This window comes from Sceloporus occidentalis, unplaced genomic scaffold (assembly GCF_023333645.1).
Source record: "Sceloporus occidentalis isolate IW3139 unplaced genomic scaffold, rSceOcc1.0.p SCAF_6, whole genome shotgun sequence".
Lineage (NCBI taxonomy): Eukaryota > Metazoa > Chordata > Lepidosauria > Squamata > Phrynosomatidae > Sceloporus > Sceloporus occidentalis.
In genome coordinates this window covers 51,949,940-51,962,318 of record NW_028316986.1, presented here as the reverse complement: position 1 = coordinate 51,962,318, position 12,379 = coordinate 51,949,940, and the positions used below count along the sequence as shown (strand labels likewise).

General features: G+C 44.2%; 1 protein-coding gene across 2 annotated transcripts in view; it reads right to left on the bottom strand.

Annotated features, from left to right (window-relative positions):
- MDGA1 (MAM domain containing glycosylphosphatidylinositol anchor 1) overlaps positions 1 to 12,379 on the bottom strand; it is a 387,001-nt gene that overhangs the window by 81,631 nt on the left and 292,991 nt on the right. The gene's annotated exons all lie outside the window — the stretch shown is intronic.

Here is a 12,379-nt window from a genome sequence, read left to right as displayed (position 1 = left end):
TATCATGGTATGTGCACTCCTTCTGCATACTGCACCATAGTTTCTGACTAATATTTGCTCCACTAGTAAGAACTATTGTAATTTTCTACCACCAGATTCCTACATGGCTGTTTTTCCCATGAAAAGGGGAGATGGTAGGGTTGAACTAGCCGTTTAATTAGTAGTATGCTGGATGTTTCTGGTCCTTTGTTCCTCTTTGTGTCAGAAGAGAAACAGGGCAACTATGTCAACTCTCAAGCCATGGTGGTGGGCCACAGGAGAAGACCCATAGTAGTGAGTGTTTTAGGCAGTCATGTGAGGTGATAGTATGTCTTTCCTCATTGCTATACTTCTTTCTCACTTCTTGTAATACTATTTTCACTATCAATGCCTTTATCTATGGCCAAGATCCTATCACAATGTCTACTCAGAAGAAAGGTGCATTTAGAAAAAGACCTGGACAGCATAAAATAAAAGTTGATTGCTTATGGGTTAAGACAGATTTATTGCTTTCTATTGATTCTGCCTAGAGGGTTACTTAGTAATTTCCCTTGAATATCCTCTCTGTGAATTGCCCCATTTCAATTTCCTTTCTTGTAGTGGAGGCAAACTTTAATTACTGCTTTCCTCATTATTATTTTTTAAAGAAATAGTTAAGTAGCATTGTTTCTGTTAGTAATTAAATACTTCTGTTGAGGAAGGAGGATTATCATAGGGTTGTTTACAGAACAGATAGTCAAGGAAATTAATAACAAATCCCGCAATATGGAGAACCAGTAAAACTGCCTGGGCCTCTAAACAGGATTTCTGTGCCTTTTGGGTTGGTACAGCGAACAAGCATGGTATAATGGTTTGAGTATTGGACTATGACTCTAAGACCAGGGTACAGATGCCAGCTTGGCCATGTAAACCCACTAAGTAACCTTGGGCAAGTCACACTTTCTCACCCTCAGATGATGACACTAGCAAACCACCTTCAAAGTAACTGCAAGAAAACCCCACAATAGGGTTGTCTTAGGGTTGCTATAAGTTGGAAATGACTTGAAGGCACTCAACAACAACAATTATAGGTAGGCTGGGACTACAATTACATCTTACTGCTGACCCTTAAAAGATCTGGAAACGGCATGTAGATCATGGTAGGGGCATCTCCGGATCTCACAGAAGCATCACCCTCTCTAATTCCAAAGACAAGAGTTACAGTCTACTGCTTGGAGTGCAACATGAAAAAGTGAAATAGGGAAAAGTGAAGTGGGAAAAAGATGTTGAGCAAAAGGTGGCATTTTAATATAGATGTGGAGGCACCTGGAAATTAGGGATGAAATGAAAATTCATCAATTTCCCAGCAAATTTGGAGTTACTGATCACTTGAGAAACTTACATGGGAAGAAAAATGCACATCCAAGGTTCCCACAAATTGTTTGAACTCCCCCCCCCCCAGTACAACATAAATTCTGTATTTTTTGAGAACTGCACAAGAATTTGAGAAACTTTGCAGTTTAGCAGCAAAACTATACACATGTATGAGCATACAAAGGTACATTGCTCGTATGTAACATTGCTGTTTTCTACCTTTTAAAAGGCAATCTTGAACAAAAAAAGCATACTTAGTTGTCTGGAAGCATACTTTCTTTCACAAACCCCACAATTTGTTAATTTTCCTTCTATGCAGGAAAAAATGTCAGTTTTTAGGGAAGTCTGCGCAGTTTTCAGGTGAAGTTGTGTGCTTTCAGGAAAACTATGCAGTTTTCTGGCCAATCTGCACAGATTTCATGGAAAAGCTGCACAGTTTTCTCCATTGCAGGGGGAGGGGAATATTCATCAGTGTCCTCAAGCTATGAGACAAAAAAAGTTTAATTGTTCTTGGCATCTGTTGGGACTCAGAAAAATTAAGATTTACCATCGCTACTGCAAACCCATCAGCCTGCTCTCATGAAAATCTGCAAAATGTCTGGGAGCTACTCTGCCAGCACTTTGGGTATCAAAAAGGTATGCAAAAAAGGGACTTCTCCAGAACAACAACTCATGTTTCATCAAACTGCAGTCACACACAGGGGTCAGGACAGCTTGTCCCAAAATCTGTGAAGAAGTTTTGGAAGAAGTGCACTAGTTCTTAGAAATTACAGTTGTTGTCACTGAATGGTCCACCATCTTTTATTGAGACTTACGTAAATGGACTGTCAAGGAGCTTTGCAATCACGTTTCCTAAAATACGAAATGTCAAGTGCCTTTGTACTTAACTGGTTTGATCTGATGTCACTCATTTATTTCCAATAAATGGAATCCTAGAAGAGGCATATTCCTCAGAGCACATAATATTCCCTGACTGAAGGCCACAGAAATTAATACATTAAACAACAATGCAAATGAGCATTTGTACTCCATCTGGTATTTACACAGTTCTCTATATTAGAGTGGAAATTGAATAGTGGTTCATAAAATACATGTAGATGTTTACTCTACATGATCAAGGCCCATGGGTGTTTTCAAAGTGCTTACCTTAGCACTCTGAAATGATGACAAAATATCCATGAATGTGACATATGAAAATATCTTTACACATGGCCTTCTAAGAATTATAATTCAAAGGTCCTGAAATCTTCTAAAAGTCAAAAAAGCCTGGCTTCTAAAATCTATAAATCCATATAATTAAAAAAAACCCTTTTTATTTTGAGATATAACCCACATTTAGAGAGAGAAGTATGAATCAGCATGAGTCTCTCACCATTAGAGTATGACTGCACTTATATTTCTGCATCCACAGGAAAAGTAAACAAGATTTATTACTCACAAATAATACTTTCAATACACAAAGCCCTTAGCAGTCATCCTACCCCCAGTTATCCACATAGCCAACAATCTTGCAATGTTGACTCCCAACAACTGGCCCATTTTTATAGAAATGTGACTGATGTGGAAGGCTCAACTTTAGAAAAAATGCATTGCTGGCTACTGGGAATATATTTCTTCACATGGAATCACCTTTAAAAATGTGTATTCTCTCTTACACAGAGATATGATTTTTATTTATGATATTTATATAAGCTGCCCAGTAAGAATATTTTTTGATTCCATAAATATAGGACCTAACATTCTGCAGTCAAGGATTCATCCCAGGAGAAATTTCTTAAGTAGCCATGTCTACTTTAATCTGTGCACATGCATGTGTTCTCATAACCAAGAAACAATAATCACATGAACGCTGAATAGTGTGCTGGTAAGGAGGAATCCACCAGAGAGCAAATAAAGTACAGGGAGAAGTCTGATTACGAGAGACGTGTATTTGCTGAACTTGACGTAAGAATATGTAGAAGGGGAGGGGGATCTGAAATGTCAAGGCAGTCCAATTTTACACAGAAAATAGCATGAGATTTTATAGTTATATAGCACAAACACACATATACACAAGCAGTGAGGCCATTGTTTACTAAGGATGGAAAGTTTATAAGCTCTTAGGTTATGGCACAAAACTCTATAATGACTGCCTCTGCTAGCTTTTTGTGAGTGATGTGCACAATATTAAACAGGAGCAGAATGATATTGAGAGCCAAATGACATATAATATGGGAAATCCAAAATAGGATTTCCCCCTACCATTAACAGCGGACTCAGGGAGGGAGCAATTGGAATGAGAGACAGAATAATGACAATACAACAACAACAACAACACCTTGAAGGTTAATCTTTCCTCCATAGCATTCCCACAGCTTAAATTTGCTTCCAGTTACTATGGTTAAAGGTACCAGGGATGAAAAAGCTAGTGCCTATATGTTATTTACCTTTCCCCCCTTTATGGTGAATAGTTTTGAGAGACACATTTAAGGGTGAGAAATAGGACCAGGTGAAACATTAGCTTTGTGTACCCCAGCATTAGTGCCTAACCCAAATCATCTTCACCTGCTTTTAGCCAAAGAAAAAGATGAAATCCAGTCATAGTTGTTCCATATCACAGTCAGATATTTGTAATTCACTCCTTTCCCCAATAACTCATTTCCTACATTACATTATGACTGGTATCCTGTTATTGATACAAGCTGGTGATACACTATGGATGCAGTGAATTTTCTGGATGAGGCGCAAAAGTCATATATAACTGATAGTGGCAAAAATGAAGTTGCCCATTTGGAAACATTGCACATGTGGTAGTGTATTAAAGATTAGCATGTGACTGTCTCTATGCATTGTGCACTGCAATTGATCAAATAGTTGTCTGCCATGACCATTAACCATATGTTGCTCTACATTGGCATTCAATATAGAGGTTGAGTAATGTAACCTTTGGCAGATATTTACGTTAATTTAAAGTGATGTGCGATCTTGATCTAGAACTGTAACTTAATAAGAAATAACTTCATTCCTTTCTGTGGTGTACCCAGAACTGTCAGTTACTTTTATAGTTACTGGGATCTGGCCACATTAAATAATTGATTGTTCCGGGTGATGGTTTTTGGTGATGTTTGTGATGCTGTGAATATTGAGGCAAATGATAAGTGAATGACAGTGTTTTTTCTACCATAAGGTATTAAGATACTTTTAAAAAACTAACTAAAATAACTTTTATTTTTTTAAAAAAACTGGACAGAAAACTTCAAAAATTTCAGGGTGGGGCGGCGGCAGCGGCGGCTTGCAACTAAAGCCATAATTATTTATGTTTGAAAGTAATTTTCCAGTCTCTGGGTTCCTCCTGAGATGCAAATAATGGCAGACAAAAGTGGAGAATTTTGACTGAAATCATCTCAACTTGAGGAAGTTGGTCAAGGTAAAAGCTCTTAATAAATATGAATGGCAGAACAGATAATACCCAGTGGTATTTTTTAAAAAATAAAATAAAATAAAAGACAGACACTAGAAGTAGCAAGATTTTAAGCTTTTATAATCAATCAAATAATCTCAGAGAGGAATGGGGAAATAACTGATGACAAGGGATAGGCCAATTTTCATCAACAGATTTTCAATATATCAAGCAACACTTTTAAACAATAACAACATAACAAACTAAGTAACTTTTTGAGAGGTTTAAATTCCCTTTTAAGCAACAACCAATATTAAAGCAAATTAAAATTAAAGACACTGGAGCAAATGAGAAGTTGTTGGGCAGGAAACATGGGTTTACCAAATGTAGATCTTGGCAAAAGTCATCAAGGCAGGGCTGGTAGAAAATAACAGAGGTGCCCAATAGAAAATGTCAAGCATCTACAGAAATAAGAGGTAAATGAACAGCAACAAAAGAGAGAGTAGAGAGCTCTTGCTATCAAAGAGTCCTCTGCTGAACACATATACTTCTTCAACAAAGGAGGACTCATCTCTCTGGGGCATGACAGCTGACAAGTGACAAGTCACAGCAAGTCAAGACAGTTTGAGCAAGCTGAAGGAATTTGACAATTTGAGGGCTAGGATGGGAAATACAGAATCACAGAATCATAGAGTTGGAAGAGACCACAAGGGCCATCCAGTCCAACCCACTGCCATGCAGGAAATCACAACATGTGGCCCCCTAGATGTTTCTATACCAAAATTTCCATATCTCTCCTCAGCCACTGGCAAGAGATATGGGGACCTGCAGTCTGACAACATTCTGGACCCCCTGGCAAAAATGGAGGCTTGTGCATATTCTAGTCACATAGGCTTGAATGGCGTGCCTGACTGTGCACGCACCCATGTGTGTGCATTAATGGGGCATGCCCCATTAAAAATAATGGAAGTCATCTCTCTGCAGATTTTCAAGGTCACAGATCCCAGATCTGCGAGTTCGGGGGGGGGGGGGGCACAACTGTATATTGTCAGTGGTTATCAGAAGAAAATAGGGTTGTTGTTTTTTTAAAACATAAAGTCTGCTAAAGGCTATTTACTAGTATTAGTGATTATCACAGGAAAATAGGCAACAACAGACAAAACTACTGTTTTTACAAATTTTAGAATAAATTATGTCCATATTTCCCAAGAATTGTCAAACAGATTGCAATATCCACAAATCAGTGGCATCATTAAGGAGGTACGTGGGGCGCAACCCACACCAGGTGAGACCCCAGAAGAGAGGTGACACCTGGCCAGCCCCTCCTATCACTGTGCTGTTTCATTCTTTTCCTCCAGTGAAGGAGGAGGTGGCCCAACAGAAGCTCAGTGTGCTCCCCCCATCCCATCCCATCCCATCCCATCCTTCTCCTTCTCCAGAGAAGGACAGAGTGGTCCAACGGAGATCAAGTGTGCTGTCCCCAAAAGCCCTGTCCCTCGCACCAGATGACAACAGGGGCATGGACGCCACTGTACACAATGGCATGATCTATCCCCTGAAAACCTCTGAGGATGTGTGGTAAGGGTTATTAAGGTCTACAGATGTAACTCTTGCTAGGCTGCATATTCCTACGGGCTCCAGCATAGCAAGGCGGTAGAACTTTAAAAAATGTGAACAGCTGTTAGATTGTTTATATCTACTACAGATGCAGAAAATCTTTCTCCAATTTTCTGAACAAATAACTTTCTCATTTTAATATCACTTTGTTTTCTCAGAGCCAAGTCCAGAGTTTGGAAAAGCTATTTTTTAGATGCTCCTTGAATCCCAGTGACTAGGGGGTTCTGGGAGTTATAGTTCAAAAACGTTGCATAACAAAGAGATAGCAACATCTCCAATCCTCAGCTGTAAAACAAGGCATGGATGGAGGCCTACAAGATCTGGAAATTGTGCACCCACCTATCTAGCTTCCTAGAAATGTTGTGCTGCCTAACTAGCAGTTTGAAAAAAGGAGCTGAATCATCTGCTTCATCTCGTCTGATCTTCCTGCACACAGCAGTAACTGAACAAGGGAAAAGATAAGACTCTGGCAGCAAGAATAATCTCTAATTGGGATGCAGGTATCTTACAGAGGGACGTCAAAAGCTTTGCAAGTGGATTGTGGATTGAGGAAATAACGTCCAACAGCTATGGCTTTCCCACATGACAGGTTGATTAAGCAGTGACCAATTAAAGACGGTCTGAAATGGAAAGGCTTCCACAAAACAGCTGGTTATATTCATGGTATGGACAGGGAGAGGGTTGGATACCAGCAATGGCTACATTCTATTATGAAATTATCAATTAAAGCAGTAATTAGATTCCTATCACCAGAGAAAACAAACAATGAAACCTGAGGTGATGCAAGTGTCTACACAAGATAATTCTTCCTGGGTGTGAATGTAGTGTAGCAGAATAATTACTGTTTATAATATGCAATGTCAGTACCCTCCATGGGCTCTGGTCGAATCTGCATAGATATTATTGACCAGAGGCCACAACGAGAGAGAAGAAATGCGTTGGGAAATGCGAGAGAAAGTAGTGGGTCTCTCATAGAAAAGTAATCAAAGCTGAATAACCAATCCCACTGCCATGCACATAAATGCAGTGGCATCACTGGGGGGTGCGGTGGGGCAGCCCACACCAGGTGACACTCCAGAAGAGGGGGCACCCCAGAAGTGGGGATGATACCTGGTTGAGCCCTCCCTCCATGCCTGCTGAAAGTGTCTTCCCCGTGGTCCCCCCATGCTGTCCCTGTGCATTCCCCCGTGCTCTCCTTGTGGGGGCATGGTGGGAGGAAGGGTGTGCCACCCCCAGAAGCCCCGCCCCCAGAAAATCCACTGCCTGGAAGCCCTGCCCCCTGCACCGGGACACACTGCATATATGCATGGAGTAGCAGAGAAAAGAAACAAGCTTAAGTCTCCTTTGTAAAATTTATAAAAGACGCCTCATTTACAAAACTTGTGTACAGTCAAATACATGGCCTAACAGAGGAGAGAGAGAGGGAAGGGAAATGGTTGCAAATTAAGAGTAGGTGTTGAAAAGCAAACAAAAATTAGTGAGTACATGTATGCAAACATTGCTAACTGTAACAAAATGAATGTATACTGTGGGCAACAGTTCAGTGGGCAACTAGCTGAGTGGTTTCCATATCTAGAAAAATACTGTCTGCATACAGCATGCCCAGCATGGGGAATGCAGCCTTCTTCCAGTCTGTATCACACTCCCAGGTGTTCATTGAGATGGGTGACCAAGAGTGGGAAGAGACATAGAAGCCCCCTTTGACAATCTCTTTTGACTGTGCTTAGCTTGCCTGTTTGTACATTTCTTGCTGCAGGACATGGGGGTCAATTGTGTTGACGGGACATATTGTATTTAATACTTCACACCTCAGCTACTTTTCTTTTAAGTAGGTGTTGCCTACCCACATCATAATGCTATCTCAAAATGCAGTACTTCTAGCTAAGGACCAGTGGCCAACCATAAATCTGTTCTGGCCCATTTCTCTCATTAAACTACAAAGAGGGTGTTTTTTTTTGTTGGTTTAATTCCACATAATAATTGGCATGTAAAATATGTTTAAAAGTATTTAATTCCGAAACATAGTTCTAAACATTTATCTCAAAAATTTAAAAAAAACAAAAACAAAAACAAAATACTGCCATGAAAGCTGCATGACTTCAGACCATAACATTTGTCTGCTTGGCTTACTAGCATCTGATCTAGAGGGGAAAATATGCAGCCCATGAGCTGAATTCAGGCCACTAGGTCTCACAGTCTGCCATCTTTACCACCAGGTCAAACCATGTCATGTATCCAACCAGCTCCACCTGTATATATTCCTGTAACTTCCTTCTGAGAAATGCATTAAAAAAAGTCAAATAAATAAATAAATAAATAAATAAATAAATAAATACTATTTTCCTGCTCATTTGTACTACTAGTACTACTATTCCTACCTGCCAGCCAGGGTTAAGAAGGATCAGCTGCCAAACTAATTAGTCCAAATCAAACACTATATTGCAAAATTCCTAGTCTTATTTGATGCCTCTTCTTTCAGGAATCAGAAGCTGCTATCTGGGTTAAACCTAAGAATAGAAATATGTGAAACAGGGTTTATTTTATCTTATTTTATTATCTTATTTTATTTTTGCATGTCAGACAGATGCGCCCAGCAGAGCAGCAGGAGGAGGCGGCTGCTGCTGCTGCTGCTGCTGCTGGAGGTGCGGCAGGTGGGCTGGCAGCCGACTAAGGCAGTGCTCTGCCCAAGGACCAGGGCTGCCTTTCCCGCCACCCAGCATGTGAGCCCGGAGACAGCAGCCAGCCCTCCTCCTCCTCCTCCTCCGCCATGGGGCTCCGGCGCCTGCTGCTGCTGCTGGGTTGCTCTTCCTCCTCTCCACAGCCGTCTAAGCATACCCTGCTCTGGTTTCCAGACCTTTCAACATTTTAGACATGCTTTCACCTCCTCTGGACATACTCCAGCTTGTCCACATCCTTTTTGAATTGTGGTGCCCAGAACTGGACACAAAACCACGCCTCCTTTCCTGCCGGACTTTGGGCCAGGGGCCACGCTGCTGCTGCTGCCGGGCGTCTCTCTCTGGGGTGTCGGAGGTGCGCATCTGCGCACCGCCCCAGGGAGGGCGCCCACGGACTGGTTCCAGGACTCCGCAACGCTGCAACTGCGCAGTTGCGCACCTTTGGCGGCGCTAGGATTAAGAGAGGCTGTGCGGATGTCAGCCTTAGAGCAGAGGATGCCTGAAGTGGCTAACCCCTGCTCTTTCAATTGTGGGAGAAGGAGGGGAGGAGGTTATGGATGTGGGGGATGCTTGGGCTGGGGAGGTGGGGGATGACATCGGTATGAGCGGGGCTCCCATTGAGGTAGTGTGGGGCAAGGGGAGGTATGGCGGTGGGAGAAGGGACTTGCGTTACAGGGGAAGGCGAGATCGATGCGTCATATCTATCTCTCCTTCCTGTCCCCCTCCCAACCTTAGGGACCTGAGGGTCACTCCAACCGTGCCACAAACCCTGACGCTGCTCCTGTGCAATGCCAGGTCGATCAACATCCTGATCCTGATCTGTTGGAGGATACCAATTGCGACCTGGCTTGCATTACCGAGACCTGGCTAGGGCCTGAGGGGGATGTTGTGTGGGCACAGGCCCTTCCTGCTGGGTTCTCGGTGAAGGACCAGCCCAGGTTAGGTGGGCGGGGTGTGTGTGGCCTTGATACATAGGAACACCTTGTCTCTCACTAGGAACCACATCCGACAGACTTCCTATATCGAGTGTATTTACCTGACCCTTAAGGCTAGGGACAGTCTAGGGGTTCTGCTAGTGTATCGGCCACCCCGTGCACTGGCGGACTCCCTTAACGAGCTGACACAGCTGGTCGCGGAGCTGATGTTGGAGACGCCCAGGCTACTTGTCCTGGGCGACTTTAACATCTCCCTCACGGCCAGCTATGTTCCATCCGGTGCGGCTCGGGAATTCATGGATACCATGGCGGCCATGGGCCTGTCCCAGCTGATATCGGGTCCAACGCATTCTGCGGGTAATACACTGGATTTGGTCTTCTGTTCGGATGCGGAAGATCCGTGGCCGGAAATAACTAATATTTCCCCCCTGTCATGGACGGATCATTTCCTTGTGGAGGCAAAAATCAAGGTCTCTACCCAGATCCCCCCTGGGGGTGGTGGACCTATTAGGATGGTCCACCCTCGAAGGCTGATGGAACCCAAAAGGTTCCAGGAAGCCCTAGAGGGGTACATGGTTGGAAGTGACGGCGACTCTGTTGATGCCCTGACCAGTACTTGGAATACCGGTCTCTCCAGGGCTATACACAGTATCGCTCCCAAGCGCCCTCTCAGACCTGCTTCCAAATGTAAGCCTTGGTATACGGAAGATCTCCGGGCGAGGAAGCGGGTTCTGCGACGGCTAGAGCACCGCTGGCGGAAACACCAGCGCTTATCCGACAAGACTCTCCTAGACCGCCTTTTGAAGGACTATGGAGAGGCGATACAAGCAGCTAAGAATTCGTTCTATGGTGCTCGTGTCGTGTCCGCGGAGTCGCGTCCAGCAGAGTTGTTCAGGGTGGTCAGGGAGCTAACTCAGCTCCCTCCCGCCCCGAACCAGATCCTTGAACCTTCCAAGGCCTGCTGTGACCAATTTAACAACTTCTTTGCAGATAAAACTTCTCGGATAAGCGAAGGTCTTAACGCCGGCATTAGAGCAGAACCTAGGTTAGAGGCATCCAGAGCCTCCGTGGACTCTATTAAACTGGATCAGTTTGAGTTGGTAAGTACCGATGATGTGGACAAGATCCTCAGAAGTGTTCGGAAGACAACCTGCTCTCTCGATCCCTGTCCCTCATGGCTAGCGGCTCAGGGGGGGCCGGCGGTAACTTTATTGTTACACCGGATTATCAACACATCCTTGAGGGAAGGGCAATTTCCAACTGATTTAAAATTGGCCATTGTAAAACCTCTATTAAAAAAGCCCTCCCTCGACCCCCTGGTACATAATAATTATCGGCCAGTCTCGCTGCTGCCATTTTTGGGGAAGGTGATCGAGAGGGCGGTTGCAATCCAGCTTCAGTCGGTCTTGGATGAAACGGATTATCTGGACCCATTTCAAACTGGCTTTCGGGTGGGTTACGGGGTTGAGACGGCCATGGTCGCCTTGGTCGATGATCTCCGTCTGGGCATCGACAGGGGAAGCGTGTCCCTGTTGGTGCTCTTGGACATCTCAGCGGCTTTCGATACCATAGACCATGGTATCCTTCTGGAGTGCCTGGTAGAGGTGGGAATCGGGGGCACTGCGTTCCAGTGGTTCCGGTCCTACCTCTCTGGGAGGTTCCAGATGGTGCAGCTGGGAGACGTGTGCTCCGATAGGAGGGCCCTCACAATTGGGGTCCCTCAAGGAGCCATTCTGTCTCCCATGCTATTTAACATTTACATGAAACCGCTGGGTGAGATCATCCGGAGATATGGGGCGCGGGGTTATCAGTACGCTGATGACACCCAAATAGTCTTCTCTATGTCTCCGACTGATGCAGTGACTGAGGATGGCGTCTCTCCTCTCGTGGCCTGTCTGGAGTCAGTAATGGGCTGGATGAGGGAAAACCGACTCAGACTGAATCCAGAGAAAACGGAGGTACTTGTGATAGGTTCCCCTGGTCCAGGAATGGCGGTGGTTCCACCTGTCCTGAACGGGATCACGCTTCCTGTGAAGGACTCCGTGCGCAGTCTGGGGGTGCTTCTTGACTCGTCACTTCACCTTACATCTCAGGTGAATGCGACGGTCAAGAGCACCTGTTATCAGCTTCGGCTTATTCGCCAGCTGCGCCCATACCTGGCCCAGAGGGATCTTGAAACAGTGGTACACGCTCTGGTAACCTCTAGATTGGATTTCTGCAATGCGCTCTACATGGGGCAACCCTTATACCATACTCGGAAGCTACAGTTGGTCCAGAATATGGCAGCCCGGCTGGTCACTGGTACTTCCAGGGCCAGCCATATTACACCTGTGCTTAAAAACTTGCACTGGCTGCCAATTCGCTTCCGGGCACAGTACAAGGTGTTGGTGATGACCTATAAAGCCCTATATGGCTTGGGCCCAGGATACCTGAAGGACCGC